The sequence below is a fragment of the Chrysochloris asiatica genome, unplaced genomic scaffold, assembly GCF_000296735.1.
Source record: "Chrysochloris asiatica unplaced genomic scaffold, ChrAsi1.0 scaffold00058, whole genome shotgun sequence".
NCBI lineage: Eukaryota > Metazoa > Chordata > Mammalia > Afrosoricida > Chrysochloridae > Chrysochloris > Chrysochloris asiatica.
The window spans coordinates 3,387,334-3,395,489 of record NW_006408576.1 but is presented as its reverse complement, the minus strand read 5'-3'; the positions used below and the strand labels follow the sequence as shown (position 1 = coordinate 3,395,489).

Here is an 8,156-nt window from a genome sequence, read left to right as displayed (position 1 = left end):
AAAAAGAGAGAGATTCTCAATGAGATGGACTCACACAGTGACAGCAACAATGGGCTCAAACACATTTTTTGTGGGGGAGGGGTGGTGGTGGTGCCAGGAACAGAGAGTATTTCATTTTGTTGTATCATAGGGTTGCTCTGAGTAGAAACCAAGTCAATGGCACCTAACAACAACAACTAACATGTAAGCACATGGAATTCTTGAGTAATGTATGTGGTTAATGTATGTTGTTAATGTAAAGTCCTGGTGTGGTGCTGTGGGCTAATACATCATACTGCAAAGTCATTTGAACTGCAAGGTGGGTGTTCAAGTTCACCAGCTGCTCCTTGGAAGCCCTACACAGGGTCGCTGTGGGTCAGAATCGACTCTACGGCACTTTAACAACAATAATGTACTTAGTTAACAAAAATGTGAGGCACATGGGAAGAAATATCTCATGATCTAATTCAAAAAACTCAGCCACTGAAAATCCTATGGAGTACAATCCATGAGCCAGAATCAACTTAATGGCATATGGGCTATGCAAGTGCATAGTTTTAAGATGCTAGCAATGGTGTTTTAGCATTGCAACAATTGAGAAAGTAAAACTAATGTGTACCCTTTATTTCTAAGCAAAATTCTCTCATATAAAAATCATCAGATGTGATTTAGTATGTATTACATACATGGTCAGTGAAAAAGAGAATGACGAGATGGATTCACACAGTGACTGCAACAATGGGCTCAAAGATAACAATTATGGGAATGATGCAGGACCAAACAATGTTTTATTCTGTTGTACATAGCGTCTCTATGAGTCAGAACTGACTCAAACACACCTAACAACAACACATACTGGACCCATGTCAGAGACTATATACAGCCCCCTGCTGAATCCTGCAGGTACTGAAAGCACTATCATTGTCCCCAAGATTTCTTTTGTTTTTGTTTTTATTTTAGCTTATTTTTCTCTCCTTTTGGAGAAACAGGTCTACTTTATTCAGCTAGTAAGTGATAGTAAAAATTCCAAAACCAGTCAATCTAGCATCAGAGTCCCAGTACTTCACCTGTTGGCTCTGTGCCCTTCCTGAAGGAAAATGCAGGAAACTTTGCTGAGTTCACCAATAGAGACAATGTTGTAGTTTTCTTTTTCACATAACAAATTATTATAAACATGGTAATTTAAAACAATATGCATTCTCTCTGAAGCCCAAAGTAATTGGATTCTATCACAAAGTTTCTGGGAACACATTTTTGAAAACTTACTAATTATTATTATTATTTTTTTTTCATTTTAGTCCCCTCTATTAATAAACGTTCATAACACATCTTGTCTTATTTGGAGTTAATATCTAACTTTTAATGAAAACTGGCCTAGGCCATATTCCATTGAACGTTATTTAATTAGCAGTATTCAGAATCAATTGGACTACAATAGAGTTAATATTGTTTTGTTTGGTTTAATTGTGGTTTGGATGAAAGTTTGCAGAGCAAATTAGTTTCCCTTTCAACAATGTATACATATTTTGTTTTGTAACATTAATTGTAATGCCCTCAATAGTACAGCACTCTTCCTGATTCCTCCCTGGTTATCCTGTATCCCTTTGTTCTTCCAGCTTCTTCCTGCCTTCTAAGTTTTTTGTTTTTTAAGTGCCAAAATATGCACATTTTATTCCAGCTTTGGGATATGCAATAAAAGGGGAGGGGCATCCTTCTATACAGCATTCTGCCATTTTGATTTAGCTAACATTAATTTAGAAAAGGCCAGAGCAGATATATTTGTGTATATATCTACGTATTTTCGTATTTTAGTTCCATCATTGTCCATATCTTTATTCCATTCTAGTCTTTTATAAGCATCCTTAAAAGTCATCAAATGCATCCTAATACCAGCATCTTCTCATCAGTTATTCAATACTGTTTGTATTGTATTCAATTTGTATATTAATCACATATGTGATTGGTCAAACTATACATTACAAGACGTAAGGTGGAAAATTTAAACTTATACTCTATGTGTCACAAGTTACCCATTACATGATTTTTCATCATTATTTGCAACTTCACACATCTTTAAGTTTTCTATGCAGTCTATTTCAGCTTCTAGCGCTGTACATATCTACAACTTCTGGATGGGACTGCCATGATCCATGAGCTTGGGGTCAGGCATAAACTGTGCAGAACCTGAGGTGGGTTCTGATTTGGTCTTTGAGAGCTGAGTTCTGTTGGCAAAGGCACTGAATGTTTTAGTACTTGAGTTGTCTTTCTAGGTATTTCTATTTCAACATGACTTCCCACCTTTGTTTTTCTATTAGGTTCTGGGAGCGATTCTTTTTTGTTGCTTTTTGTCAGTGATGATTTAACTGCTTCATAAATTTGCTAGCTTGCATCAGATGTCTTTTTCCCAGTTACCTTTGCAATTATTACTGACTGAACTGGGTAGCAAACAGTTGCTCCTAAATTGGCTAGTCCCAACGGATAAACAATTTTCTTAAATCTGGAACCTTTTCTCGCCGAAATCAAGCCCGCCAATCCTGAGACAGTAATCACTCCAATTTTGGGAAGAAAATCTCCAGAAGGATTCTTCTGATAGATATATGCATCTTTTCCAAATTACACTGTATCCACTATCCCATTTTTCACAAAGACATATATACCCTTGAACCAGTCAATATATCTACCAGTTGTATGGCAGATGGAAGCAAAGCCCAACTGCAAATTACCAGACTGCTCTTCAGCATATTTAGACTGCAGAGGTGGTGCAGTGTATATCGGAAGTTGCAGATAGTGCCCACTTGACCTGGCTTCGATGGCTGGATGATCAGAATTCGATTTAACGACCGCCATTTCGGCCACCATCTCCGCTCAAGTTTTCATACACTGCCTTTTAAGTTTTGTTGCCTCTTTGGTCTTTAGTATGTTGTGAAGAATATGTTCCTCATAGATGCTGTTGTTCACTTTGTAGATTGATTTATTGTTTGGCTGTGAGGTTATCTCTGGGAGTGAGTTCATTTCCAGATTTTAAGGGTAACTAATGGCCATAGTTTTTGGGATTCCACTGTCTCTAACAGAGCAGTAAGGCTGATCTTTTTATGATTTTGAATTTTATTCTACATTTCACCACCCTAATCTATCCAGGACTTTCTCTGGTCATAGTGGTCAGTAGTGGTAGCTAAGCACCATCAAGTTATTCTGATCTCAGGCTAGTGAAGGCTGTGCTTCAAGTGACCCATTAGTCCCTTGAATTGACTGTTTCCTTGAATCTTTGATTTTCCTCACTCTTCTTTTCTCCATAGAGGAAGAAACAAATAGTTGCATCTCAGATGACTGCTTACTAGCTCTTAAGACTCCAATTGCTACTCACCACAGGAGGATGCAGAACATTGTCATTATGAACTATGTAATGACAGTTGACTTAGCTGTCCTCTGAAAGAGTGCCTCTAAATCTAGAAGACCAGTGATTTTACCTCCTTGTTTCTACAATTTGCTTTAGCATCTTTAAACCGGAGAGCAAGTTTCAGAGACTCTTCTGACATTCATTTTGGCCTTTTTTTTTTTTTTTTTTTTTTTGCCTGCTTAATAACCTTTTGTTTTCTTCCTGTATGATGTTCTGGTCTTCGGTCATTATATGTTTGATCCATAGTCCACCCCTGGCTTCTTTTAGTTGATGATATGGACCTTTTCCATAGTCCCTTTCTACAATTATAGTCAATTTGATTTTTGTGCATTCCATTTGGTGAGGTCCATGTGTATAGTCATCTACTATGTTGTTTAAAAAAGATATTAATGTTGAAAAGTTATTGGCCTTACAAAATTCTATCATGAAAATTCCAGCATTGTTTCTTTCACCAAACCTGTTGCTGTTGTTGTTAATTGCCACTGAGTCGGTTTCAACTCATAGTGACCTTGTATAGAGTGTCTGAGGAACAGCTGGTGGGTTTGAACTGTCAACCTTATGGTTGCTGTTCTTACAAAGCTATACCAGGCCTAGCAGAGCTTAATTTCCTTGTGTGCCTATGTGTTAAAATGCCAATGTTTCTTGAGTACTTTATGCACCACTGACAGCTGAAATGCCAGAGTTAGAAATAGGATTTATAAAAGTATGTTTGGGATCATTTGCCACAGCCAAGTCCCACAGGAACATTCTAGACACTGAACTTAATGGTCCCTTAGTTGCTACTCCTTGGAAATCTTATACAGTGTTGCAATGAGTTAGAGTCAACTCGACTGGACTTAACAACAATAGTTGTCATGCCATAAACTTTCCTATCTGCAATAGTTCCCTCCCTCATTTCTGTAAACCTAGCTTTTATATATGGCACATGGCTGCTGCCATCAGTCATGGTTGTGTGATGAGATTGCTGTATTCCCTGTGATCTATATAAGCTGTGTATAGGACAGAAACTTGGAAACTCATTTTGGCATCTATGATTATGCAAAGGTTTTAGACCATGTAGCGCATGACAAGCTATGGATAGCATTGCAAAGAATGGTTATTCCAGAACACTGGATTGTACTCATGAGCATGAATGATCTAAAATCAGGAAAGTTTCCCACCAGAATTTTATTCTTTCATCTTACTTATTCAATCTGTATGCTGAGCAAATAATCTGAGAAACTGGACTACTACTAATCTGAGAAGAACATGGCATCAGAATTGGAGGAAGACTCATTAACAACCAGCAATAGGCAGATGATGGGACCAGACTTGCTGAAAATGAAAAGTACTTGAAATACTTCCTGATGGAGGTAAAGAAAACAAAAATCCTCACCACTGGACCAATAAATAACATCATGATAAATAGAGAAAACACTAAAGCTGTCAAAGACTTTATTTTACTTGGATCTACTATTATCACTTATGAAAGTAGTAGTCAAGATACCAAATGACGTAGTGCATTAGGCAAGTCAACAAGACCACTTTAAAGTGTAAAGCGCAAGATATCAAATTAAGGACTAAGGTATGCTTTGCCCAAGACATGGCATTTTTAATAGCCTCATATGCACGTAAAAGTTGGACAATAATTAAGGAAGGCCATAGAAGAATTAATGCATTTGAGTTATGGTGTTGGAGAAGAACATTAAAAGTACCATGGAAAGCCAGAAGAACTAACAAATCTATGTTGGAAGAAGTATAGCCAGAATTCTCCTTAAAAGCTAGGATGGTGAGACTTCGCCTTTCCTGCTTCAGACAAATTATCAGGAGGGACCAGTTCCTGGATGACATGCTTATTAAAATGGAGTGTCAGTGAAAAAAGAGGAAGACCCCTAAGGAGATGGATTGGCACAGTGGCAGTAGCAATGGGCTCAAGCTTAACAATCATTGTGAAGATGGCGCAGGACTGGGCAGTGTTTCGTACTGTTGTGTCACTATGAGTCGGAACTGACTCGACACCTAACAACAGCAACAAGCTAACAACAGCAACATAATATTTATATCTTTGAAGCTGGGGTGAAAACAATGCTCAGAGTTGTACTAACAGTAAGGGTAGAATACTTATGGAGAGTGAAACACAAATAAAATGGTGTTTTGGGTGCTATGGGGAATATGGATTGTCGAGGAAAGAGCTAGAAATTCAGGCTGCCTGGAAGTGTAGCAGTTCATTATTACGGCATGTTTGGATTTTGTGTACAGGGAGATATAGAGCCACTGCGATGATGAAAACCATTAACAGATTAAATTAAGATTTGTAAAAGTCTGTCTTTCACTGGGAAGAATTCCATTCAGGATAAAAAGAACAAACCTGTCTTTTTCAAGTGGAATTTAGAATATTTCTGTCACGGTTTCAAACCAGTTCATTCCAGTTGGAGTCCATGCTAAGAATTTGTATTTCCATTCCAAAAATACTGAATTAGAATTTACATGTTAATGAAATCCCCAGGTGATTCTTATGTACACATATATGGTTGTGGAAATTCTCTCGGCAGGGTGTCAAACCAGAATCAGCAATGTTGAAGCTCTCTGATTTCTGTCTTTGTATGCATACAGAGGTCCAACTTGTTTTCTTTGATCATATTGACAGACAGTTGGGAATGCCTAGTGGAAAGTCAGCTGAACAGCTTTTGATTTTGAGTTTAACTCATTTTTGTGCTAGGTCTGGGTGGAGAAAACTTTAGCTCAATATGAACTGTCATTTTGCAGAGATTCTTTTCTCCAGCTGTGTGTCCAACCCAACTCTGGACACACCTTTATCCTGTCTTTGAAGCTTGTCAGAGATTGCAGACACATAGAAAGGGAGTCCAAGCTACATTCCACAAGAGCCTAACATGAGATCAAAATATGCTTGCTTCTTGGCATTCCCTTAAATTAGTTCCAGAAATGGGAAGGAACTGATTTCCTTTAGGTCCATGGAAAAATCTTGCGGCACTTTCTTCATCCTCTAAGAAAAATAGATTGCTTAGCTTAAGTTTTTATTTGATAATTAGCATCAATTTTTCAGAAAGGGTTCTAGTTGCCTAAAAGACTAGTTTGTGGTGCCCTGTTGTTGTTGTTGTTGTTGTTGTTGTTGTTGTTGTTGTTGTGAGGTGCCATCGAGTCGGAACTGACTCATAGCGACCCCATGCATAGCAGAACGAAACAATGTCCGATCCTGGGCCAACCTCACTACCGCTGCCACACTTGACGCCATCAATGATGCCACTTGGCTGATCCATCTCGTTGGGTGGTACAAAAGGAGCTCTGGTAGCGTAGTGGTTACGAATCGGACTGAGAGCTGCAAGGTCAGCAGTTCGAAACTACCAGCTGTTCCGTGGGACAGCTTTCTCCCGTATAGATTTACAGCCTTGGAAACCCTGTACAGGGTCGCTATGGGTCGGAACCGACTCGACGGCACATAACAACAACAACAACAGGTAGTACAAAATGGAGTCCTGCTGTGGAGCTGAGGTTTAATGCGCTGGACTGAAAAATTGGTTTGAATTTAATGGTTGGCAATTAAAACTCACCACTCGCTCCTCGGAAACCCTGTAGAGAGTTGCTATGGGTTGGAACTGACTCGACGGCACTTAACAACAACAACAACACGTAGTACAATAACAATACTAGATAATACTTATTGAACATACTATACATCTTATATGTTAAATACTCTACATAACATTATTTTTTTTAAACGTTGTCACAACTCTATAATAGATGGTCAATTATCTGAATTTTGTAGAGAAGGGGAATGCAGCTCACAAAATAACTGAGAAATCAGTTGACAGTCACAAAACTAGTAGGAAGTAGGCCTACAGAATGCTGGTAAACAACAGACTCTAGGGGCTGGGAAAGGTCTTGATTTGAGACATTTGCTGATTTTGGTGGTGTAAATATCTTCTCCGTGACTGATTGTAAACTATAAATCTGGAGTCAATCAGCTCGAAAATTTCCTGAAAATGTAACAGTGTTGGTAGGAATGAATTCCAGCACACTATGGCCTACAAATCTTTCCGATCCTTGTTGTTAAGTGCCGTTGAGTTGGTTCCAACTTGTTGCAACCCTGTATAGGGCCTCGGAGGCTTTACATCTTTGCAGGAGCAGAAAGCCTCACCTTTTGCTCTATTTAATTAATTTATTTTTTAGTTGTTCTATTATCCTGACTTAAATAATCTGTAGGAAAAAAGAAATAAAGTAAACAGATTATTGAAACTAGGTAAAGTAGGACAGAATACAAAACCAAAAATCAATGCAGTTGCTGTTGAGTTGTTTCCGAATCATGGTAATTCTGTGTATACTCTGACATCAGAGTATAACTCTGCTCTATAGGGTTTTCAATGGCTGTGACCTTCCAAAACCCTTTTGCATGAACGTGGTAAATATTTCGGCTTTTGTTAAATAGCTAAGGTCATTAACTGTTTGTACCAACCAAGGATTTCATGACACAGTAGTAAGATATAGGGATTTTCCTTTTGTGCCTTTGTTTTTTGTTCTTTTTATTTTTATTTTGTAGGATTTCCCCCCACAACATCTTTTCTTTCTTCTTTTTCACTATCCTGCTGTGTTTTTGTCCTCTTTTTCAATCATAATGAAGTCTAATATTTGTTGCTGTAGGAGTCTGTGATATATGAAGATGAATTAATGTTTCTCTTGAATGAGTGCATTTTATAAACCAGGTAGTTTACATAATTTATTTCTAAGCATGTCACCAATCTTAAATATCCATTGTATAAATGATGGTATTGAACTTGTCTAAGCC

At 38.0% G+C, this 8,156-nt stretch overlaps 1 pseudogene; it reads right to left on the bottom strand.

Annotated features, from left to right (window-relative positions):
• Nucleotides 1-2,075: 2,075 nt before the first annotated feature.
• Nucleotides 2,076-5,595, bottom strand: LOC102840968 (annotated as a pseudogene).
• Nucleotides 5,596-8,156: the final 2,561 nt, after the last annotated feature.